Source organism: Orcinus orca, chromosome 7 (genome assembly GCF_937001465.1).
Source record: "Orcinus orca chromosome 7, mOrcOrc1.1, whole genome shotgun sequence".
Taxonomy (NCBI): domain Eukaryota; kingdom Metazoa; phylum Chordata; class Mammalia; order Artiodactyla; family Delphinidae; genus Orcinus; species Orcinus orca.
Window position 1 is genome coordinate 11,544,104 of NC_064565.1, and position 26,755 is coordinate 11,570,858.

At 38.1% G+C, this 26,755-nt stretch overlaps 2 protein-coding genes and 1 non-coding gene across 4 annotated transcripts in view; 1 reads left to right on the plus strand and 2 right to left on the minus strand.

The window, feature by feature from the left end:
• Positions 1–26,755, minus strand: part of GPR17 (G protein-coupled receptor 17) — a 397,229-nt gene that overhangs the window by 268,538 nt on the left and 101,936 nt on the right. The window lies entirely within an intron of this gene.
• Positions 1–26,755, plus strand: part of MAP3K2 (mitogen-activated protein kinase kinase kinase 2) — a 99,223-nt gene that overhangs the window by 11,833 nt on the left and 60,635 nt on the right. The window lies entirely within an intron of this gene.
• Positions 17,471–17,543, minus strand: TRNAW-CCA (transfer RNA tryptophan (anticodon CCA)). The gene has a single exon. It is a non-coding gene; the product is annotated as a tRNA-Trp (tRNA).

Here is a 26,755-nt window from a genome sequence, read left to right on the forward strand (position 1 = left end):
CGGGAGCCTGTGCAGCCCACCACTGGCAGGGTCCCATTATCCAGGGACAACTTCCCCGGGAGAACACACAGTGCGCCTCAGACTGATGCGCCATCACTTCGGCCTCTGCCACACTTTAACCCCGTCCTGTTTGAGCAAAGAACAGATGCCCTCAGGTGACCTACATGCACAGGCGGGGCCAAATCCAAAGCTGAACCCCAGGAGCTATGTGAACAAAGAAGAGAAAGGGAAATCTCTTCCAGGAGCCTCAGGAGCAGTGGATTAAATCTCCACAATAAACTTGATGAATTCTGCATCTCTGGAATACCTGAATAGACAACAGATCATCCGAAAATTGAGTTGGTGGACTTTGTGTGATTTTATCTGTGTAGCTTTGCTTTTACCATTTGTCCTAGGGTTCTGTCTGTCTGTGTTGGTTTTTTTTTTTTTCTTTTTAAGTATAGTTTTTTTAGTGATTGTTATCATTGGTGGATTTGTTTTTTGGTTTGGTTGTTCTCTTCTTTCTTATCTTTTTCTTTTTTTAAAATTACTTTTACTTTGCTTATTTTTATAATTTTTTTATTTTAATAACTTTCTTTTCTTCCTTCCTTCCTCTTTCTTTCTTCCTTTCTTTTTCTTTTGTTCTTTCTCTTTCTTTCTTTTCTTTCTCTTTCTTCCTTTCTTTTTTCTTTCTCTCTCTTCTTCTTTCTTCCTTCCTTTTTTCTTTCTCTTCTTTCTCTCTTCTTTCTTTCTTTTTCTTTCTTTCTTTCTCTTCCTTCCTTCCTTCCTTCCTTTCTTTTTTCCTTTCCCTCCTTCCTTCCTTCCTGTTCTTCCTTCTTTTCTTTCTCTCTTTCTCTCCTTCTCTCCTTCTCTTGCTTTTTTTCTTCTCTCTCCCTCCCTCACTCCCTTTTCCTCTGAGCCGTGTGGCTGACAGAGTCTTGGTGCTCTGGCTGGGTGTCAGGCCTGTACCTCTGAGGTGGGAGAGCCAAGTTCAGGACATTGGTCCACCAGAGACCTCCTGGCTCCACATAATATCAAACAGCAAAAGCTCTTTCAGAGATCTCCATCTCAACACTAAGACCCAGGTCCACTCAACGACCAGCAACTACAGTGATGGACACCCTACACCAAACAACTAGCAAGACAGGAACACAACCCCACTCATTAGCAGAGAGGCTGCCTAAAATCATAATAAGGTCACAGACACCCCAAAACACACCCTGGACACGGTCCTGCCCACCATAAAGACAAGATCCAGCCTCACCCACCAGAAAACAGGCACCAGTCTCCTCCACCAGGAAGCCTACACAACCCACTGAACCAACCTTAGCCACTGGGGGCAGGCACCAGAAACAACGGGAACTACAAATCTGCAGCCTGTGAAAAAGAGACCCCAAACAGTAAGTTAAGCAAAATGAGGAGACAGAGAAATACACAGCAGATGAAGGAGCAAGATAAAAGCCCACCAGACCTAACAAATGAAGAGGAAATAGGCAGTCTACCTGAAAAAGAATTCAGAGTAATGATAGTAAAGATGATCCAAAATCTTGGAAATAGAATGGAGAAAATATAAGAAACATTTAACAAGGACCTAGAAGAACAAAAGAGCAAACAAACAATTATGAACAACACAAGAAATGAAATTAAAAATTCTCTAGACGGAATCAATAGCAGAATAACTGAGGCAGAAGAATGGATAAGTGACCCGTAAGATAAAATAGTGGAAATAACTACCGCAGAACAGAATAAAGAAAAAAGAATGGAAAGAATTGAGGACAGTCTCAGAGACCTCTGGGACAACATTAAATGCACCAACATTCAAATTATAGGGGGCCCAGTAGAAGAAGAGGAAAAGAAAGGGACTGAGAAAATATTTGAAGAGATTATAGTTGAAAACTTCCCTAATATGGGAAAGGAAACAGTCATTCAAGTCCAGGAAGTGCAGAGAGTCCCATACAAGATAAATCCAAGGAGAAATAAGCCAAGACACATATTAATCAACCTATCAAAAATTAAATACAAAGATTAAATATTAAAAGCAGCAAGGGAGAAACAAAAAATAACATACAAGGGAATCCCCGTGAGGTTAGCAGCTGATCTTTCAGCAGAAACCCTGCAAGCCAGAAGGGAGTGGCAGGACATATTTAAAGTGATGAAAGGGAAAAAATCCTACAACCAAGATTACTCTACCCAGCAAGGATCTCATTCAGATTCGATGGAGAAATTAAAACCTTTACAGACAGGCAAAAGCTGCGAGAATTCAGTACCACCAAACCAGCTTTACAACAAATGCTAAAGGAACTTCTCGAGGCAGGAAGCACAAGAGAAGGAAAAGGCCTATAATAACAAAGCCAAAACAATAAAGAAAATGGTAATACGTATCGATAACTACCTTAAATGTAAATGGATTAAATGCTTCAACCAAAAGACACAGAGTGGCTGAATGGATACGAAAAAAAGACCCATATATATGTTGTCTACAAGAGACCCACTTCAGACCAAGGGACATATATAGACTGAAAGTGAGGGGATGGAAAAAGATATTCCCTGCAAATGGAAATCAAAAGAAATCTGGAGTAGCAATTCTCATATCAGATAAAATAGACTTTAAAATAAAGACTATTACAAGAGACAAAGAAGGACACTACATAATGATCAAGGGATCAATCCAAGAAGAAGATATAACAGTTGTAAATATTTATGCACACAGCATAGGAGCACCTCAATACATAAGGCAAATGGTAACAGCCATAAAAGGGGAAATCAACAGTAACAGAATCATAGTAGGAGACTTTGACACCCCACTTTCACCAATGGACAGATCATCCAAAATGAAAATAAATAAGGAAACACAAGCTTTAAATGATACATTAAACAAAATGGACTTAATTGATATTTATAGGACATTCCATCCAAAAACCACAGAACACACTTTCTTCTCAAGTGTTCATGGAACATTCTCCAGGATAGATCATATCTTGGGACACAAATCAATCCTTGGTAAATTTAAGAAAATTGAAATTATATCAAGTATATTTTCCGACCACAACATTATGAGGCTAGATATTAATTACAGGAAAATAAAAAATACAAACACATGGAGGCTAAACAATACATTACTAAATAACCAAGAGATCACTGAAGAAATCAAAGAGGAAATCAAAAAATACCTAGAAACAAATGACAAAACACGATGACCCCAAAACCTATGGGATGGAGCAAAGGCAGTTCCAAGAGGGAAGTTTATAGCAATACCGTCCTACCTCAAGAAACAAGAAACATCTCAGACCACCTAAACTTACACCTAAAGCAATTAGGGAAAGAAGAACAAAAAAACGCCAAAGTTAGCAGAAGGAAAGAAATCATAAAGGCCAGATCAGAAATAAATGAAAAAAAAATGAAGGAAACAATACCAAAGATCGGTAAAACTAAACGCTGGTTCTTTGAGAAGATAAACAAAATTGATAAACCATTAGCCAGACTCATCAAGAAAAAAAGGGAGAACACTCAAATCAATAGAATTAGAAATGAAAAAGGAGAAGTAACAACTGACACTGCAGAAATACAAAGGATCATGAGAGATTAATACAAGCGACTATATGCCAATAAAATGGTTGGAAGAAATGGACAAATTCTTAGAAAAGCACAACCTTCTGAGACTGAACCAGGAGGAAATAGAAAACATGAACAGACCAATCACAAGCACTGAAATTGAAACTGTGATTAAAAATCTTCCAACAAACAAAAGCCCAGGACCAGATGGCTTCACAGGTGAGTTCTATCAAACATTTAGAGAAGAGCTAACTTATCCTTCTCAAACTCTTCCAAAATATAGCAGAGGGAGGAACACTCCCAAACTCATTCTACGAGGCCACCATCACCCTGATACCAAAACCAGACAGAGATGTCACAAAGAAAGAAAACTACAGGCCAACATCACTGATGAACATAGATGCAAAAAATCCTCAAGAAAATACTAGCAAACAGAATCGCACAGTGCATTAAAAGGATCATACACCATGATCAAGTGGGGTTTATCCCAGGAATGCAAGGATTCTTGAGTATATGCAAATCAATCTGTGTGATACACCATATTAACAAATTGAAGGAGAAAAACCATATGATCATTTCAATAGATGCAGAAAAAGCTTTTGACAAAATTCAACACCCATTTATGATAAAACCCTCCAGAAAGTAGGCATAGAGGGAACTTACCTCAACATCATAAAGGCCATACATGACCCACAGCCAACATTGTTCTCAGTGGTGAAAAACTGAAACCATTTTCTCTAAGATCAGGAACAAGACAAGGTTGTCCACTCTCACCATTATTATTCTACGTAGTTTTAGAAGTTTTACCCATGGCGATCAGAGAAGAAAAAGAAATAAAAAGAATCCAAATTGGAAAAGAAGAAGTAAAGCTGTCACTGTTTGCAGATGACATGATACTATACATAGAGAATCCTAAAGATGCAACCAGAACACTACTAGAGGTAATTAATCAATTTGGTAAAGTAGCAGGATACAAAATTAATGCACAGAAATCTCTTGCATTCCTATACACTAATGATGAAAAATCTGAAAGAGAAATTAAGGAAACACTCCCATTTACCGTGGCAACAAAAAGAATAAAATACCTAGGAATAAACCTACCTAAGGAGACAAAAGACCTGTATGCAGAAAACTGTAAGACACTGATGAAAGAAATTAAAGATGATACAAACAGATGGAGAGGTACACCATGTTCTTGGATTGGAAGAATCAACATTGTGAAAATGACTATACCTCTCAAAACATCTGTACATTCAGTGCAATCCCTATCAAACTACCAATGGCATTTTTCACAGAACTAGAACAAAAAATTGCACAGTTTGTATGGAAACACAAAAGACCCTGAATAGCCAAAGCGATCTTGAGAAAGAAAAACGGAGCTAGAGGAATCAGGCTCCCTGACTTCAGACTATACTACAAAGCTGCAGTAATCAAGACAGTATGGTACTGGCACAAAAACAGAAATATAAATCAATGGAGCAGGATAGAAAGCCCAGAGATAAACCCACGCACATGTGGTCATGTTATTTTTGATAAAGGAGGCAAGAATATACATTGGAGAAAAGACAGTCTGTTCAATAAGTGGTGCTATGAAAACTGGACAGCTACATGTAAAAGAATGAAGTTAGAACACTGCCTAACACCATACATAAAAATAAACTCAAAATGGATTAAAGACCTAAATGTAAGGCCAGACACTATAAAACTCTTAGAGGAAAACCTGGGCAGAACACTCTATGACATAAATCACAGTAAGATCCTTTTTGACTCACCTTGTAGAGAAATAGATATAAAACCAAAAATAAACAAGTGGGACCTAATGAAACTTAAAAGCTTTTGCACAGCAAAGGAGAACATAAGCAAGACAAAAAGACAATCCTCAGAATGGGAGAAAATATTTGCAGATGAAGCAACTGACAAAGCATTAATCTCCAGACTTTACAATCAGGTCATGCAGTCAATATGAAAGAAACAAACAATCCAATCCAAAAATGGGCAGAAGACCTAAGTAGACATTTCTCTAAAAAAGATATCAGATTGCCAACAAACAGATGAAAGGATGCTCAACATCACTAATCATTAGAGATATGCAAATCACAACTACAATGAGGTTTCACCTCACACCAGTCAGAATGGATGTTGTCAAGAAATCTACAAACAATAAATGATGGAGAGGGTGTGGAGAAAAGTGAACCCTCTTGCACTGTTGGTAGGAATGTAAATTGATACAGCCACTATGGAGAATAGTATGGAGGTTCCTTAAAAAATTAAAAATAGAACTACCATACGACCCAGCATTCCCACCACTGGGCATATACCCTGAGAAAACCGTAATTCAAAAAGAGTCATGTACCACAGTGTTCATTGCAGCTCTATTTACAATAGCCAGGACGTGGAAGCAACCTAAGTGTCCATCGACAGATGAATGGATATAGAAGATGTGGCACGTATATATCATGGAATATTACTTAGCCATAAAAAGAAACGAAATTGAGTTATTTGTAGTGAGGTGAATGGACCTAGAGTCTGTCATACAGAGTGAAGTAAGTCAGAAAGAGAAAAACAAATACTGTATGCTAACACATACAGAATCTTAAAAAAAAAAAAGAAAGCTACTGAAGAACTAGGGAAAGAACAGGAATAAGGACGCAGATATAGAGAATGGACTTGAGGACATGGGGAGGGGGAAGGATATGCTGAGATGAAGAGAGTGGCATGGACATATATACACTACCAAACCTAAAATAGATAGCTAGTGGGAAGCAGCCACATAGCACAGAGAGATCAGCTCGGTGCTTTGTGACCACCTAGAGGGGTGGGATAGGGAGGGTGGGAGGGAGACTCAAGAGGGAGGAGATTTGGGGATATATGTATATGTATATTTGATTCACTTTGTTATAAAGCAGAAACTAACACACTATTGTAAAGCAATTATACTCCAATAAAGATGTTAAAAAATAAACCAGGACTGTCCTTAGCAACCTGGGACTTAACAGTTTACTGTACATATGTGCAAATACAAAGTACCGTGGGAATATCACAGATAATATAAAATATGGAAATAAAATTAAGTACAAAAGTATAGGTAGTAATCTAATATTGAAATACTGAAGCTGTATTTAATTAAATAATGATAGCCGTAATACTTTTGATCTTACAGGAATGAAGGATACCTAAATGTCAGCTTAGCCTAATGAAAACATGGCAAAAGCCACAGTGGACAAAAATTTTAGAATTTTCAAATTGGATATGTAGGAGATCATGCCCAGAAATCGGGGAAATAGGGGGCAAAGTGCTCAGAGTGGCAATTAAGTTAATTGGAAAAGGTTTCATGAATAAGTTGTTTTGAGATGAATGTTAGGAGTAAGAATTCCTAAAGAGGAGGGGGAAATAGGCGTTCAGGAGATGAACAGAAGCTAAGGCCCAGTAAGTAGGATCTATCAAGTCCTTTGGGGAAGGCAGGTAGATTGGATTGACTGAAACAGGTGTGTGCTATGTTATGTTGTGGTAGTAAAGAGATTCAAATTTGAGGTTTAAGGTATTTGTTAATGGCCTAGCTATTTACAAAGTGCTTTTAGGTGCTTCAGGAGATATAAAGATTTGTAAGTAATGTTTCTTGCCCTCCAGGAGCTTACTGTATCATGAGGACACAGCCCGGTACACATAACTTTTTTACAAAGCATGAAATGAAAGGGATTATGGGAATTGATTTGATGAAAATTGGCTAGCTTTGGGGTTTTATGTTGGAGTTTGAGGTTCTGGCAATATATATTGAATTCAAGTTCTGACTGAGAAGTACTATGTTTCATATTATTTGGCAGTTTTGTTTTATATAAGCAATAGAAAGTGTCCGACTGCTACCAGCAAAATGAGTGTGCTCAACGTAATCCTATTTTGAAGATGACCCTGGCCGTGATTTTATTATACCAGTATAAGGTATGCGTATTTGCTTATTTTTTAAGCTTTGGATAGATTTTAGAATTTTAAAAAGACATCAGTATTTTAGAATTTGGTGTTTTGTCATTTTTTAAATCCAGGAGATGAGTGAGGGGAGCATATTGGTACACAGTAGGCAGGGGCTAAGTGTTGGTGGACAAATGAGAGGCAATATAATGTAGCATGTAAGAGTGGATTCTGAATAAGGTTGTGTGGGTTCCAAAGCTGAACTTAATAAATAAACTTATTATTATTTTTTTGAGTGTTCGCTATGCTTTGGTATTGTTCTAAGTGCTTTACAGATATTTCATTTAAGCCTTATAATAATGAAGTAGGTACAGTTACTGTCCCCATTTTATAGATGAGGAAATGGGCTTTGAGAGCCATCATTATCATTATTGTCAGGGAATTTTGTGACATTTTTGGTAAACTAATGTTGAGTTTTTTCCTCTCTAGTGCATGATAGAAATATCAGGGAATGCCAGTCAGGGTAAAATACATCTACATTAGCCTACAGTGATTTGAGAGATTTTTTTTTTTTTTTTTTTGGCTGCGTTGGGTCTTCGTTGCTGCCTACGGGCTTCCTCTGGTTGCCGCGAGCGGGGCCTACTCTTTGTTGCGATGCGTGGGCTTCTCATTGAGGTGGCTTCTCTTGTTGCGGAGCACAGGTTCTAGGTGCACGGGTTTCAGTAGTTGTGGCACGCAGGCTCAGTAGTTGTGGGCGCAGGCTCTAGAGTGCAGGCTCAGTAGTTGTGGCGCCCGGACTTAGTTGCTCTGCGGCATGTGGGATCTTCCCGGACCAGGGCTTGAACCCTTGTCCCCTGCATTGCAGGCAGATTCTTAACCACTGCACCACCAGGGAAGTCCCGAAAGTTTTTAAAAGGCCCAAAAGAGTATTGACTGAAGAGCTACCCCATTCTCCTTTAAGATCCATTTAATAAAATGTAGGAAATAATTAAGGTTTGTAGACATTTAAAATAAATTCCCCAACATTCTTAGTATGATTTAAGAACTAAGAAAGAGAAAAAAAAACCCTTAATATATCAACTTAATTTTAACAAACATTTACATAATTACTACTATATGCTAGGCCCATTCTAAGCACTTTACAAGCATTAACTTGTTTAATTTCCATGGCAATCTGGTGATGATTATACCTATATAAATCTTCCTGTTACAGGTAAGAAAATTAAGGCAAAGAGAGATTGAGTCATTTGCCTAACATTACACAACTAGTGAGTGGCAGATGCAGATTTCAAACCCAGGCAGTTTGGCTCCACAGTCTGAGCTCCTAACCACTATGCTTGCTATTTTTATTTTTATCGGGAGCATGACCTGTTGAATGTTAAAATGCAGGTGAGTATGACATAATGTTACAGATCACAAATATTTTGTTACTGTGTTATACTTAAAAAAGGAGAAAAATTAGAATTTGCTTTTTAGAATTTAACCTGCCTTTAGCTCTGAGTTGTTTGGTGGAAGAGAAGGCAACCGACATCTATTAAGTTAGAATCTCTATGTTAGGTATTTGTGTTAGGTGCTATACGTATCATCTTATTCAGTGCTTAAAGCAAACCTGGAATATGACCTCTGATATCTTCATTTTATAAACAAGACCATGAATACTCTGATTGTATTCAGAATGGCAAGAGTTATGAATGCAAGTCCCTGTGTGAATCTAAAACATTCTACTACAATACTCTGCTTCCCAAGGAAATGTGAAAACTCAAATTTGATTTGCCAGATAAACTACATGTCCTTTTGAAATGTCAGTTCAAGAAATAATAAAACATTTTATCAACTAAAAAGTCTTTTAGAACTTGATAACAGAAAGGAAGCAAAAACATCCTAAATATGATGATTATCATGACAACAGGGACCACTAGATGGACATTAGATTTTTCTCTGCCTTACTGAGGATGTGCAGGCCTGTTTACAAATGATTGCCTGCACATGAGGGTGATCATTCAACCAGTTTGAAATTACATTAGAGCTAGCGCTATTAAGTTATTAAGAATTAACCAGATTTATTGCATCTAGGTAAGTATTTTCTTAAATCATTCTAGGAGGCTATGTATTGTTGTTATTATATCAGTACTTAAGATGTTTTGGGAACACTTAAAGTTCTCTTTAAATTTGATCTTTATATGGTTTTGAGTAGATAATATGGTACAAAGTACAGAAACTATGAAAAGATACACAGTGCAACTCTCACCCCCCAGCTACCCAGTTCTTCCTAACTGGAAGTGACCAATATTACTGGGGAAGTACTCCTTTGAAATTGTCTTCCGAATTTTTGAATATCTGAAATTGGAATGTGTCTGACAAATGATGGCAGACTTTATTTTTTTAGAGTCAGAATTCATTTGTAGTCTGGCAAATAAAGGGGCCACCAGTCTGCGTAATTTTTTAAAAATCAAAAGCAAGGGGTGTCTGTAAGGTAGTGAGACTTGTGTAACTTATAAATTGGCTTAAAGTCAGTGGTCAGAGTTGCAGTGCTAGTAGCATTATAGAATAAAGTTTGTAGCTGGATTGAGATAATTGACAGACTACACATTTAAAATACGTGATTTGCTAAAATTGGACATACACACCTGTAAAACCATCACCCCATCAAGATAGTGAACATATCCACCACCCCCAGAAGCTTCTTCATGCCCTTTTGTAGTCCCATCACTGTCTTGCCTCTTTCCATTGTCCTTAGGCAACCAATGATCTGCTTTTTGTCACCATAAATTAACTATGCACCTGGTGATGGACATTTGAGTTTCCAGTTTGGGGCTATTACACATAACGCTGCTATGAGCATTTGTGTACAAGTATTTGTGTGGACATACGCTTTCATTTTTCTTGAGTAAGTATGTAGGAGTGAAATGGATGGGTTGTAAGATTTTGCCAAACTGTTTCATAAGGTGGTTGTACTGTTTGACATCCTTACCAGCAATGTGGATGTTTTTGTTGCACAACATCCTTGCCAACACTTCATATGGCCATTCTTTTGGAATCTCTTTGTATTTCCCCCCGCCCCTTGCCGACTGTGAAAAGGAAGGAATTTTACTTTTTTTTTTTTTTTGAGCAGTTTTAGGTTTACAGAAAAATTGACCATAAAGTACAGAGTTCCCATTTACCTCCTCACCCCTCCCAGTTTTCCCTATTATTAACATTTTGCATTAGTGTGATATTGATACATTTGTTACATTTGATGAGCCTGTATTGATGTATTCTTTTTAAAAAAATATTTATTTATTTGTTTGTTTATATTTGGCTGTGCCGGGTCTTAGTTGCAACATATGTGGGATCTTTAGTTGCGGCATGCGGGTTCTAGTTCCCTGACCAGGGATCGAACCCGGGCCCCCTGCATTGTGGAGTCTTAACCACTGGACCACCTGGGAAGTGGTTCTTATTCATTGAAGTCCATAGTTTACATTGGGGTTCACTCTTTGTGTTATTTATTGAATGAGTCCTGACAAATTTATAATGACATATATCTACTATTATTATAATACCCTACAGAATCTTCTGTGGCCTAAAAATCTTCTGTGGTCCACCTATTCATCCCTTCCTCCCTCCCTCCCTGGCTGCCACTGGCAGCCACAGATCTTTTTACTGTCTCCATAATTTTGCCTTATCCAGAATGTCATATGGTTGGAGTCATACAGTATATAGCCCTTTCAGATTGGCTTTTTTCAGTTATAATATTGCATTTAAGGTTCCTCCATGTCTTTTTCATGGCTTGGGAGCTCATTTCTTTTAGCACTGAATATTCTATTGCTTGAATGTGTCACAGTTTATTTATCCACTGACTTAAAAAAAAAAAAGATCACTCTCGTTACTGTATGAGGGTTTGGAGTGAAAACAGGCTGGTTAGATGGGAAGGTATTGCAGTAACCCACACAAGAGATGATCATGCCTTGGAATGGAATGGTAGTGGTGGAGATATATATTTAAGGAAAAGCTAACAGGATTTGCTGACAGGTTGGAATGTAGAATGAAAAAATGAAAGGAATCAGGGCTATCCCCAAATTTTTGTCTTGAACAGCTGGAAAAATAGAGACGCTTTTTTGATGAGATAGTGAAGACTGGGGAGGAACAGTAATGTTTATATTTTCCCAACTTTGTTTGTTTAAAATTTTTTCTTTAGAAATTTTCAAAAGTTGCAGAAATGGTTGTAAAGAAGTTTCTTTTCTAATCATTTGAGACTAAGTTGCCAGCATGAGGCTCCATCACTCCAGAAGACTTTAGTTTGTAATTGCTATCAGCAAGGGCATTTTCTTACATATCTGGAATACAGCCATCAAAATCATGAAGTTATCATTGATAGAATAGTATCATCTAATCCACAGAACCCATTCAGGTTTTGCCAGTGGTCTCAGTAATGTCCTTTTTAGCAACACAATTCAATCTAGGATCATATTTTGTATTTAGTGTTTTTCTGTCTGGAACAATTCTTCCATGTTTCCTTGACTTTCATGATCTTGATAGTTTTGAAATTTATAGAGTAGTTGACTCTTAAAATATTCCTCAGTTGAGGTTTGTCTGATGCTTCCCCTATGATTCAGTTTAGGTTATATATTTTTGGCAGGAACATCACAGAGGTGATGTGATAGTCTTCTCAATGCATCCCATCAGGTGTAAATGATTTTAATTTGCCCATTACTGGTGATGTTAATTGATTACTTAACTAAGCTTTCTGCCAGATTTCTACTAAAAAAAGGTACTTTTTTCCTTTATAATTAATAAACATTGGGGGGAAAGATATTTTGAGACTAAGTATCTCATTCCTCATCACTTCACCCACTAGTTTTAGCATTTATTGATTTTTCTTGGCTGAATTATTACTACTGATGACTGCCAAATAATGATCTTATAATTTTATTATTATAATTTATAAGTCTACATTCAATAACGCATGCTTTGAATGTCAGAATAAAGGAAAGTCTTCTTCCTCTTCTCCCATTTATTGATTCATTTTTTAATGATGTGTCTGTGGACTCATGGATTCCTTTTTTGTTCAGTGGGTTGTAATCGATCATTATTTATTTTGAAACCCAAATTGTCCCATATTTGGCTAGTGGGAGCCCCTTCAAGGTCGTTCCTGTGTCCTTTTGACATGTCCCACGATTCTTTGCATACTTTCTTCCTGGCACAGTAAGATGTTCTAGGCTTCCTTTGCAGTTACCTGATTCATACATGGAAATAATCCGTATTTTCAAGGATCCTTCATTCCTCTTAGTGGAGATTGGTATTTAGAAACCAACATTTAGCAGGTGTACTCATTGTGAGTAGGATGTCACTGCTTCCAGGTCTCCATAGACAAAGCTTTAAAACATATATAGGGGGGCTTCCCTGGTGGCGCAGTGGTTGAGAACCTGCTTGCCAATACAGGGGACACGGGTTTGAGCCCTGGTCTGGGAAGATCCCACATGCTGCGGAGCAACTGGGCCCGTGAGCCACAACTACTGAGCCTGCGTGTCTGGAGCCTGTGCTCCGCAATAAGAGAGGCCTCGATAGTGAGAGGCCCGTGCACCGCAATGAAGAGTGGCCCCCGCTTGCCGCAACTACAGAAAGCCCTCGCACAGAAACAAAGACCCAACACAGCCAAAAATAAATAAATAAATTTATATTAAAAAAAAAAAGACAAAAAAACATATATAGGTACAAATGTGTGTGTTTGTGTACATCTATATCTGTTTTTTTACATATTTCAAAACTGTGCCTTATGATGATACCTTCAATCCCAATTCCACACCACAGGATTCATTCTTGCCTTACCCCTTTCCATATTTGCAAGACCCCCAAAGACATTAGATGGAGCAGTTGTTGGGTGGGCAGAGGCAGGTGTAATAGCAGCCCAGCATGGTGCTATAATTTTTCCTCTCACCACTTCTTTGCCTGTGTTTTACATGTTGTATTTCCGTTTAGTTCTATATACTTAAAAATTTGTTGAGACTTTCTCTTTTAGCTGCAGATTATTCTTTAGGTATGTTGTTTCACTTCCAAATGTTTGAAGATTTTCTTGTTGTCTTTCTGTTATTACTTTCTGGATTGCTTCCACTGTGGTCAGAGAACATAGTTTATATGATTTTAATTCTTTTAAATATGTTGAAATTTATTTTGTGGCCCAGGATATGGCCCAGGTCTACCTTGGTGAATGTTCCGTGGGTGCTTGAAAAGAATGTGTAATCTGCCATTAATGGGTGGAATGGTCTGTGTGTGTGTGTGTGCACGCGCACATGTATGTGTGAATTAGCTTAATTACAATCATATGTTTTTTAAGGAGCTTAAGAGAAGAAAAAAGAAAACATTTTAATAATCCTCAAACTTACTCTCGTATTTCTTTCTAGTGTGCTTCATTTTGTCTGTTGGATTTGAGTTACCTCATCTGATGTCACTTCTCAGTCTGAAGAACTCACCTTAGTATTTCTTTCCTTTTTTTAAATTTATTGCCTTTTTTTTTTTTGGCTGCCTCAGGTCTTAGTTGCAGTATACGGGGTCTTCATTGAGGTGTGTGGGATCTTTTGTTATGGCGTGGGCTCTTCGTTGTGGCATGCGGGCTTGTCTGTAGTTGTGGCGGGCAGATTTTCTCTCTCTAGTGGTGCTTGAGCTCCAGAGCGCGTGGGCTCTCTGTAGCTTGTAGCATGCGGGCTCTCTTGTTGAGGTGTGCAAACTCAGTAGTTGTGGCACGCGGGCTTAGTTGCCCTGCAGCATGTGGGATCTTAGTTCCCCAATCAGGGATGAAACCTGCGTCCCCTGCATTGGAAGGTGGATTCTTTACCACTGGACCACCAGGGAAGTCCCCCCTTATTCTTATAAAGCAGTTCTTCTTGCAGTGAATTCTCTCAGTTTTTGTTTGTCTAGGATTGTCTTTATTTCACCTTCCATTTTGAAGCATAGTCTTGCTGAATATATGATTCTTGCTTGATATTTGTGTTCTTGTTTTATTTTTGTTGTTACACATGCCATTCCACCTTTTTCTGACTCAGTTATTTATGACAGAAGTTAGTAGTTGTATTTTTCCTCTCTAGCAAAATGAGTTATTTTCTTTCAGCTTTTAAGATGTTCTTTATGTTTGGCTTTCTGTAGTTTAATTACAATGTGTGTCTAGGTGTGAATCTTTTTTTTAAGATTTTTCAAATGACTTTAAAAAAATTTTAGGTGTTGATTTCTTGATATTTATTGTGTTTAGAGTTTATTGAGCCTCTTGGATCTGTAGATTCCTGTTTTTCAAGAAATTTGGGAACTTTTCGGCCATTGCTACTTCAGATATTTTTTTCTGTCCACTTTTTTCTTCTTCTTTCCTTGTGGGACGTTCATTAAAATGTGTTCGTCTGCTTAATGTCTCACAGGTCTCTGAGACTTTGTTAATTTTCCTTCAGTCTTTTTTCTCTCTGTTCTTCAGATTAGATGACTACTATTGATCTCTTTGTGGAGTTTAATTCTTTCTTCTGCCATCTCAGATTTACTGTTGAGTCCATCTGATACACTTTACATTTGGATATGGTATTTTTCACCTCTAGAATTTCCATTTCAGTTCTTTTTTTATAGTTTCTATTTATTGATGTTTCTTATTTATGGAATAATTTTCACCAGATTTTCCTTTAATTCTTTTAAATATATTTATAATAGCTGCCTTGAAGTCTTTGCTAATTCCAACATTTTAGCCTACCCAGGGTCCATTTCTACTGATAGCTTTTTTCCATATATATATATTAAGTATGGGTCCCACTTTTCTCTTTCTTTGCTTGCTTCACTTTTTTTTTTTTTTTTGAGAACTAGACATATTAGATAATACATTGTTCCCCATTCTTGTTTGGCTGTTATTGTATTTGCTTAGTTATTTTTGTTTGTTTTTCTGTTTGTATTTTTATTTATTTATTTATTTTTGACTGTGTTGGGTCTTCGTTTCTGTGCGTGGGCTTTCTCTAGTTGCAGCAAGCAGGGGCCACTCTTCATCGCGGTGTGCGGGCCTCTCACTGTTGCGGCCTCTCTTGTCGCGGAGCACAAGCTCCAGACAGGCAGGCTCAGTAGTTGTGGCTCACGGGCCTAGTTGCTTCGCGGCATGTGGGATCTTCCCAGACCAGGGCTCGAACCCATGTCCCCTGCATTGGCAGGCAGATTCTCAACCACTGCACCACCAGGGAAGCCCTCTGTTTGTATTTTTAAAGCCAGACTTCCTAAGGGTTGCCCTGTGACTGCATAACTTAGTGGTCAGTCAGTGATAGAACAGAGGTTACACTCAAATACTTCAAGCCTGTAAGGCTTCAGCCATCTTCTGGTGGATGTGTGTGAATTGGAGAGTGCAAATTTAAGGCAATAGCCAAGTGGACCTTACTTTTTACTTTGTACCTGGCCCTCTTGGGTTTCCTCTGTCTACATATGCCCATAGTTTCCTAGTCAGCCAGGGATTTGTACAGTTCATCCAGCACTTCTGTGGCTCTCTCATTTTCAAGATCTTCCCCTTAAATTTTTGACTGGTCTGACTTTGCCCCCAGCTGGGACCCTTTCCTCCTCCTCCTAGCAGAGCTACTGGTTTTCCCTGTTCATTTTTACCCTGTTTTTTCCTTTTATTGACAGTGTCACTTAGCGTGGCTTTTCATCTTTCACACCAAATCAAGTCAAGCCCTTTAACAAGAGCTGCTGAATTTCAGGGCCAACTCTGCCCTGTTGAAAGTTCTTATGTAGGCCAAACTGGGCTAGTGTTGGGAATCTTCTGACTCCCACTGCTTTACCTGAAGTTCTGGTAGTTTTCCCTGAATAAATACTTCTCAATTTGTTGTTTATCTTTTGGCAGTTTCCAAATCCCTGAAATAGTTATTTTTGGCAATTTGTCCAGTTTTATTCTTACTTTTGGAGAAGAGGATTTGCTGACCTTTTTATTCCTCATTAACTGGAAGTCCAAGCTCTTTTTGTCTTCAAAATATACCATGAATCCTTTTTTTTTTTCTCCATCTTACCTGCTGCCATATTATTCTAAACACTTTAATATACCATCATCTCCTTCTGGACCTTAAGTAACCTTATAACTGTTTTTGCTGCTTCTGTTTCTCTTACAGTTCATTCTTTAAATAATTTTTTGAGTTTGGGAATGCTTTAGATTTACAGGAAACTTTTAGATAGTTCAGAGCGTTCTTGTATTCTGCACCGAGTTTCCATATTGTTAACATCTTATGTTATTATGATACATTTGTCACAAGTAAGGAATCAATATTGATATATCATTATTAATCTCATATTTTATTCAGATTTTGTTGTCCTTTCTCCATTCCAGGATCCCATCTAGGATGCCAGATTACATTTGGCTTTTATAATGCCTTAATTCCTCTGGGTTGTGGTAGTTTCTCAAACATTCCTTGTTTTTAATGACCTTGACAGATTTGAAGAATATTGACTAGATATTTCTTAGACTGTCTCTCAAATTTCATTTTGACTGATATTTTCTCCTATTACTTAGTTTATGAGTTCTTGGAGGAAGACCACAAAGGTAAAGTGCCATTTTCATCATATTTGATAACATCATATTAAAGGTTGGATATAAACTTGATTTATCACTGTGATGTTGACCTTGGTCACCTGGCTGAGGTAGTACCTGTTATATATCTGCACTTAAAGTCATTCCTCCCCTCTTTTGCAAATGAAAGCACACTGTAAGCATTCTTTTTTGTTTGCTTTTTTGCTCAACATATGTTTTTAACTTCAAGCATTGTTTGCTCAATATGAATAAATATCCATGTTTTGTTACATGTATCTGTAGTAATGCAAATGAACCAACTAAATAACATTCAGTTCCTGAATTTATAGTGTATCCGTTCTATGAGTGATACACATTTTGGCTGTTACATTTATTCAGCAGCCAATGTGATATTTATTTATTTTTAATATTTATTTATTTATATTTATTTGGCTGCACGGGGTCTTTAGTTGTGGCACGCGGGATATTTTGTTGCTACATGCGAGATCTTCGTTGTGACATGCGGGATCTTTAGTTGTGGCATGTGGGATGTCGTTCCCTGACCAGGGATCGAACCTGGGCCGCCTGCATTGGGAGCATGGAGTCTTAACCACTGGACCACCAGGGAGGTCCCCCAATGTGATATTTAAAAACAAAACAAAAACAAATGCAACCAAACAAACAAAAAACCCCAAATCAAATCATATCTTATCTTTGCTTAAAACCACTAACTGACTTTCTGCTGTATTATATATGATAGTCAAACTCCTTTATGAACTTTCTTGGTAGTGGCTATAGCTTACATTTTCATTTTATTTCTTGCCACTCCCCCTTTGCTTTGTAAAGTACTGACCACACAGTCCTTCCTACAGTTCCTGGAGCATGCTAAGCTTTTTGGGCATTTGTGTGTGCTATTCTTTAGCCTTGAGAGTTTTCCCACTGACTCTTCTTCAGACTGATACCTTCTCAGTTTTTAGAGTGCTTACCTGTTTACTCATTCACTGAGTTTGTTTTCTTCATTGGCACTTTGTATTCACTTGTATGTCTTCCTCATTAAAGTGTAAGCCCCAAGAGTACAGGGACTTTGTTTACTACAGTATATGTGGCACATAGTGAGTGGACGCTTAATAATTTTTTTTTTTTAAGACATGAGTGAATGGTAGTCCTCAAAGCATACGAAATGGAGGTATTTACAATGTTAGTAGATCATTTAAAATACAAAATAAAACCCTACATTTTAAAAGTAAATGGTTGCGGGACTTCACTGGTGGTGCGGTGGTTAAGAATCTGCCTGCCAATGCAGGGGACACAAGTTTGAGCCTTGGTCCAGGAAGATCCCACATGCCGAGGAGCAACTAAGCCCATGCACCACAACTACTGAGCCCGTGTGCCACAACTACTGAAGCCTGCGCGCCTGGAGCCCATGCTCCACAACAAGAGAAGCTACCACAATGAGAAGCCCACGCACTCCAATGAAGAGTATCCCTTGCTCGCCACAACTAGAGAAAGCCTGCACGCAGCAACAAAGATCCTATACAGCCAAAAAAAAAAAAAAAAAAAAAAAGTTGCATTTGAAGGAAAGCACAGTGCAGGATCATTAAGTTTAGATTTGAGTCTTGTTGGGATTTTGCAAGAAGTAAGTGTTTTGGGGTGTTTCTTTGGTATTTTTAAAATTGTAGTAAAATAAAAATAACCTAAAATTTACTGTCTTCACTATTTTTTAAGTGTACAGTGCAGTGGCATTAAATATATTAGCATTGTTGTACAACCATCACCACCATCCTTTTCTAGAACTCTTTTCATCTTGCAAAACTGAAACTCAAGACCCATTAAACAAAAACTCCTCCTTTTCTTCTGACCCCAGCCCCTGACAACCACCTTTCTACTTTATGTCTGTATGAATTTGATTAGGTACCTCAAATAAGTAGAATCATACAGTATTTGTATTTTTGTTGGCTGGCTTATTTCACTTAGTAAAATGTCCTTAAAGTGTATCCATGTTGTAGCATATGTCAAAATCTACTTCCTTTTTAAGGCTGAATAATACTTCATTGTATACATATACACCATGTTTTGTTTATCCATTCATCTGTCAGTGAGCGCTTGGGTTGCTTTAACATTTTGGCTATTGTAAATAATGCTCCTATGAAAATGGAAGTACAAAAACCTGTTTGAGTCCCTGCTTTCAATTCTTTTGGGTATATACCCAGAAGTGGAATTGCTGGATCATATGGTAACTTAGTTTTTAATTTTTTGAGGAACTGCCATACTGTTTTCCATAGTGACTGCACCATTTTACATTCCCACCAACAGTACACAAGAGTTCCAATTTCTCCACATCTCTGCCAACATTTATTATTTTCTTTTTTCTTGATAGTAACCATTGTAAGGGGTGTGAGATGGTATTTCATTGTGGTTTTGATTTGCATTAGTTTCCCTAATGATTAGTGATATGGAGCATCTTTTCATATTCTTATTGGCCATTTGTATATCTTCTTTGAAGAAATGTCTATTCAAGTCCTTTGCCCACTTTTTAATCATGTTATTTGTTTTTTGTTGTTGAATTGTAAAAGTTCTTTATATATTTGGACGTTAACCTCTTATCAGATAAATGGTTTGCAAATATTTTCTCACATTCCATATATTACCTTTTCACCCAGCTGATTGTGTCCTTTGAGGCACAGAAGTTTAAAATTTTTTAAACAGTTATATTGAGGTGTAATTGATAAAAAAATATAACTGCACATATTTAATGTGTACAATTTTATGAGTTTGGACATATATGAACACCCATGATACCATCACCACTATCAGAGTAATAGACATATCCAATACCTCCCCCAAATTCCTTGTGTCCCCCTCACCCCCTTTTCTTTGGTGGTGGTAAGAGCACTTAACATATTTACCTTTTTAACAAAATTTTAGGTGCACAGTACCATATTAATAACTTCAGGCATTGTACAGCAAATCTCTAGAACTTAGTCATCAGAATAACTGAAACTTTATGTACATTGAATAACAATGCCCCATTTTCACCACCTGCTGGTCCCCCAACCCCACAACTATTTTATTCTCTGCTTCTATGAATTTGACTATTTTAGGTACCTCATATAAGTGGAATCATGCATTATTTGTTTTTCTATGACTGGATTGTTTCACTTAACATAGTGTCCTCCAGGTTCATCCATGAGATGTTTTAAATTTTGATGAACTTCAGTTTATCTGTTTTTTCTTTTGTTGACTGTGCTTTTGGTGTCACATCCAAGACATTGTTGCAAAAATGAAGCTTTCCCTCTATATTTTCTTTTAAGAGTTTTATAGTTTTAGCTCTTACATTTAGGTGTATGATCCATTTTAAGGTAACTTTTGTATTTGGTGTAAAGTAAGGCTACTTTTTTTTTTTTGCATGTGAATGTCTAGTTTTCCCATCACTAAATGTTTTAAAAACTGTTCTTTCCCTGTTACATAGTCTTGGCACCCTTGTCAAAAGTTATTTGACCAAATATACAAGGGTTTAATTCTGGACTCTATTCCATTGGTCTTTATGCCAGCACTACGTGTTGTTTTAATTACTGTAACTTGGTAGTGCGTTTTGAAATCAGGAAGTGTGAGTCCTCCTATTTTGTTCTTTTTCAGGATTGTTTTGGCTATTTGGCATCCTTTGAGATTCCTTATGAACTTTTGGATGGGTTTTTCTATTTCCGCAAAAAAAAAAATCATTGGGATTTTGATAAGGATTGCATTGAATATGTAGATCACTTTGGATAGTATTGACTTCTTAGTATTAAGTTTACTCATCCATGAACATGGGATGTGTTTCCATTTATTTATGTCTTTTTTTTTTTTTTTTTTTTTGGCGGTACATGGGCCTTTCACTGTTGTGGCCTCTCCTGTTGCGGAGCACAGGCTCCGGACACGCAGCCTCTGGACGTGCAGGCTCAGCGGCCATGGCTCACAGACCTAGCCGCTCCACGGCATGTGGGATCTTCCCGGACCGGGGCACGAACCCGTGTCCCCTGCATTGGCAGGCGGACTCTCAACCACTGTGCCACCAGGGAAGCCCTATTTATGTCTTTTTAATTTATTTCAGCAGCATTCGGTAGTTTTCGTTGTATGTCTTTCACTGCCTTGGTTAAGTTAATTTCTAAGTATTTTATTCTTTTTGATGGAATTTTCTTAATTTCATTTTCAGATTGTTCATAGTGTATAGAAATGTAACTGATTTTTGTGTGTTGATCTTGTATCCTGCAGTGTTGTTGAATTTATTAGCTCCAGCACTCTGTGTGTGTGTGTGTGTGTGTGTGTGTGTGTGTGTGTGTGTGTGTACAGTCTTTAGGTATTTCTACATAAAAGATCATGTCACCTTCAAACAGAGATCATTTTACTTATTTCATTCCGATTTGGAAGCCTGTTTCTTTTCATGCCTAATTGCTCTTACTACAACTTCCAATGCTATGTTGAATAAAAGTGGCAAAGTGGGCATCTGTGTCTTGTTCCTAATGTGAACCAGGAAAAGCTAAGGGGAAATGCTTTCAGTCTTTCACAATTGAGCATGATGTTGAGTATAGGTTTTTCTTATATGATCTTTATTATGTTTAGGAAGTTTCCTTCTGTTGCTAGTTTGCTGAGTGTTTTCATCATGAAAGAGTATTGAATTTTGTTAAATGCTTTTTCTGCATCAGTTGAGATGATTGTGTATTTTTCCCGCTTCCTTCCACTGATATATTACATTGACTTTTCATGTGTTGAACCATCCTGCCTTTTAATAATCCATCCCACTTGGTTGTGATGAATACTCCTTTTAATATGTTGCTTAGTTTGGTTTCCTAGTACTTTGTTGAGGATTTTTGCATCAGTATTCATAAGAGATAATTGGTCTATAGTTTTCCTGTAATGACTTTGTCTGGTTTTGGTATCAGGGTAATATTGGCCTCATCCAGTGAGTTAGGAAGTGTTCGTTCCATCTGGATCTGGGCTTTTCTTTTTTTTATAAATTTATTTATTTTATTTTTGGCTACGTTGGGTCTTCATTGCTGTGCGTGGGCTTCCTCTAGTTGTGGCGAGTGGGGGCTGCTCTTCATTGCAGTGCATGGGCTTCTCATTGCGGTGGCTTCTCTTGTTGCGGAGCACAGGCTCTCAGCATGCAGGCTTCAGTAGTTGCAGCACATGAACTCAGTAGTTGTGGCTCACAGGCTCTAGAGCGCAGGCTCTAGAGTGCAGGCTCAGTAGTTGTGGCGTATGGGCTTAGTTGCTCCACGGCATGTGGGATCTTCCCGGACCAGGGCTCAAACCTGTGTCCCCTGCATTGGCAGGCAGATTCTTAACCACTGTGCCACCAGGGAAGTCCCTGGGCTTCTCTTGTTTGGAGGGTTTTTTGGTTTTTTTGGGCAATGCCACATGGCATGTGGGATCTTAGTTCCCTAACCAAGGATCAAACCCTTGCACCCCCTGCAGTGCAAGCATGGAGTCCTAACCACTGGACTGCCAGGGAATTCCCTGATCCTTTTTATTTCTGTAATGTTCCCTCTTTCATTTTTGATTTTAGTTATTCGAATCTTTTCTTTTTTCTTAGTCTAGCTAAAGGTTTGTCCATTTTGTTGATCTTTTTGGAGAATCAACTCTTGGTTTTATTGATTTTTCTCTGTTGTTTATCTCTTCTCTATTTTGCTTCTCTCTGCTCTGATCTTTATTATTTCTTTCCTTTTGCTAGCTTTAGGTTTAGTTTGTTCTTTTTCTAGTTCCTCAGGATGTAGAGTTAGGTCGTTGATTTGAAATCTTTCTAATTTTTTTAAAAATTTATTTATTTATTTAATTTTTGGCTGTGTTGGGTCTTTGTTGCTCGGCGAGCAGGGGCTCCTCTTCATTGCAGTCTACGGGCTTCTCACTGCGGTGGCTTCTCTTGTTGCGGAGCACGGGCTCTAGGTGCATGGGCTTCAGTAGTTGCAGCCCGCAGGCTCAGTAGTTGTGGCTCGTGGGCTCTAGAGCACAGGCTCAGTAGTTTTGGTGCACGGGCTTAGTTGCTCCGTGGCATGTAGGATCTTCCCGGACCAGGGATGGAACCCATGTCCCCTGCATTGGCAGGTGGATTCTTAACCACTGCGCCACCAGGGAATTCCCTTGAAATCTCTTTTTTTTTAATGTGTGCGTTTACAGCTATAAATTTCTCCCTTAGCATTGCTTTTACTGCATCCCAAAAGTGTTGGTATGTTGTGTTTTTATTTTCACTTTTTTCTGGATATTTTCTAATTTACCTTATGATTTCTCCTTTGACTTCTTTGGCTGATTAAGAGTTTGCTGTTTAATTTCTACATATTTGTGACTTTTCCAGTTTTCCTTCTGCTGTTGATTTCTAGTTTCATTCATTGTGCTTGGAAAAATTATTTTGAGTTCAATCTTACTAAATTTTTAAGACTTTTTTGTGGCCTAACATATGATCTATCCTACAGAATATTCCATGTGGAGTTGAGAAGAATATATATTCTGTTTTGGAGGTGAAGTGTTCTGTATATATCTGTTAGGTCTAATTGCTCTTAGTGTTGTTTAAGTCTTCTGTTTGCTTCTTGATCTGTGTGGTGGTTCTATCCATTATTGAAAGTGGGGTATTGAGTGAACTGTTGTTATTGTTTAAGTATGTCTATTTTTTTCTTCAATTCTATCGTTTGCTTTATATATTTTGGAGCTCTGATGTTTATCATTGTTATATTTTTTTCATCAATTGACCCTTTTGTTAGTGTTTAATGTTCTTTTTTGTCTCTTCTAACAATTTTTTTTGTGTGTGTGTGATACGCGGGCCTCTCACTGTTGTGGCCTCTCCCGTTGCGGAGCACAGGCTCCGGATGCGCAGGCTCAGCGGTCATGGCTCACGGGCCCAGCCGCTCCGCCGCATGTAGAATCTTCCCAGACCAGGGCATGAACCCGTGTCCCCTGCATCGGCAGGTGGACTCTCAACCACTGCGCCACCAGGGAAGCCCTCTTGTAACAATTTTTGACTTACAGTCTATTCTGTTTGTTACTAGTATAGCCACTCTGGTTTTCTTCTGTTTCTATTTGCATGGAATATCTTTTTTGTCCTTTCACATTAAACCTATTGTGTAGTTAGATCTAAAGTGAGTCTCTTGTAGACAGCATACAGGAGCATCATGCTTTTTAAATTCGTTCTGCCAATCTGTGCCTGTTGATTGGAATGCTTAATTACTTTACAGGTAAAGTAATTACTGATAGAGAAGGCATTTTATGTGTTTTTTTGGTATTTTTTTGTCCCTCATTTCCTCCATCTCTGCCTGTCTTTGTGTTTAGTTGATTTTTCTGTAGTGACGCAGTTTGATTTTTCTCACCTTTTTTTTTTTAATCTATATTCTCTTCTGTTGGGTGTGTGTGTGTGTGTGTGTGTGTGTGTGTGGTTACCATGAGGTTACATATAACATCCTAAAGTTATAACAGTTTGTTTTGAATTGAAATCAACTTAACTTCAATCACATACGAAAACTCTATTTCTCTATAGCTCTGTTCATCCCTGTTTATTGTTAGTGTCACAAATTACATTTTTATGCATTGTGTTCCCATTAACGTAGATTTAAAATTATTTTTGTGCATTTGTCTTTTACATCCTGTAGAAAATAAAAAGTGAAGTTACAGACCAATATTGCAGTAATGCTGGTTTTTATATTTGCCTATGTATTTACCTTTACGGGAGTCTTTATCTTCATATATCTTAGAGTTACTGTCTGGTGTTTCTTCATTTGAAAATGAAGAAATTCCATAGCATTTCTTGTAGGGTAGTACTAATAGTAATGAACTTCCTTAGCTCTTGGTAGATACAGAATTCTTCTTTGGCATTTTTTTTCTTTTAGCACTTTTAATGTATTATCCCACAGCCTTGTGGCCTCCACAGTTTCTACTGATAATCTTTTTGAGGATCTACATAATGAGTGAATTTTCTCTAGCTACTTTCAAGATTCTCTAGCTGCTTTCAAGATTCTCTCTCTTTCAGCAGTTTGATTATATTGTGTCTTGCTGTAGATCTGCCTGGGTTTGTCCTACTTGGAATTTATTGAACTCCTTGGATTTGTAAATTCATGTCTTCTGTCATATTTGGCAAGTTTTTGGCCATTACTTCTTCAGGTAATCTCTCTGCCCCTTTCACTCTCTCTTCTTCTCAGACTCTTATAATGTTTATATTGATATATTGGTCTGCTTGATGGTGTCCCATAAGTTCCTTAGGCTCTGTTCACTTTTCTTTATTATATTTTTCTATTCTTCAGCCTTGATAATTTCAAATGTTCTATATTTAATTTTGCTGATTTGTCTTTTTACTCAAGTCTACTGTTGAACCCCTTTATTTTATTCTTCAGCTCTGGAATTTCTGTTTGGTTCCCTTTTGTAATTTCTTTTTGTTGATAATGTAATTTTGTTTATATATTGTTTTCCTTGTTTCTTTGTGTTTTCTTTTAGCTTTTTTTTTTTGTGATATATGGGCCCCTCACCGCTGTGGCCCCTCCCGCCGCGCAGCACAGGCCCAGTGGCCACAGCCCATGGGCCCAGCCGCTCCGCGGCACGCGGGATCCTCCCGGACCGGGGCACGAACCCGCGTCCCCCGCATTGGCAGGCGGACTCCCAACCACTGCACCACCAGGGAAGCCCTCTTTTAGCTTTTTAAACATATTTAGGACAGTTGTTTTAAAGTCTTTATCCAGTAAGTTCATTAACTATGCTTCTCTAGAGCTGGTTTTGCCACTTATTTTTCTTCCTTTGAATGGGCCATGTTCGCCTTTTTTTTTTGTATGCTTTGTCATTTTTTGTTGAAAATTAATCATTTGAAAAAACGATCACTTCTCCCTGCCTTTGCAGACTTGTTCTGTGTCTGTCAGACCAGTCTTTCACTAATAAGCCGAGTGTGCTTGGGGCTTAGGATCAGCCCAGTGTGAAGGCTTTTTGTCTTCTCAGGCCTTTTCTGGGCATACCTTTTGCTAAATCTCCATGTGACTTCTTCAGTTCCCCCATATCCACAACTGCTTTTTTTTTTTTTTTAATGCTTATCCTAGTCTCTCTACCATTAACCTCTGTTGGAGGTTAATGGGGTCCCACTGTCCGCATCTTGTACCCCAAACTCTGACCTTTCTGCTATATCTGACACTCCTTTTTTAAAAAAAATTTATTTATTTTGGCCACACCACATGTGCGGTCTTAGTTCCCTGACCAGGGATTGAACCTGCGCCCCCTGCAGTGGAAGTGCAGACTCTTAACCACTGGACTGCCAAGGAAGTCCCCACAACTGCTCTTAAAGGTCTTAAATTTCCAAAGAATCTTCCCCTTGAATCTTCTCCTCAGGGCCCTAGATGATCTGTTGTATGTATCATAATCTCTTGTTTCAAGCATTTGCAGGTCTGTAGGCCCCCTGCAGTTTACCCACATAGTACTGGCGTCTTTTCCATCTGAGTTCTGAGTTAGGTACAACAGAGAGCAGTCAGTCCTTCAGGCAGCTCCCAGCAGCTTAGAACACTGCAAACAAATTTGCTTTGTTCCCTCTAGTTTGGGGGAGGGATTTGGGAACCAGGCTGTTTGCTCCAGACCAAGACTGTGTAGGGAGCGGGTAGAGCAAGGTCAAATAAAAATGCCACCAAATTTGTTTCTATTTTGAATGTAGCTTTTACTTGATTAGATATTTACTTGGTTGTTGTAGTTGTTTAATTGTTTTCCAGAGCTCCTATTTCACCAGCTTCCGGCTGATTTTAAATGTTCTGTGGGGGAATAAGGGCTTGGAGCTTCATAGTCCATCATGTTGCTGATGTCACTCCTGAGTATCTTATTTCCTTATATTGCCTAGTAATAGTCTACTGTATA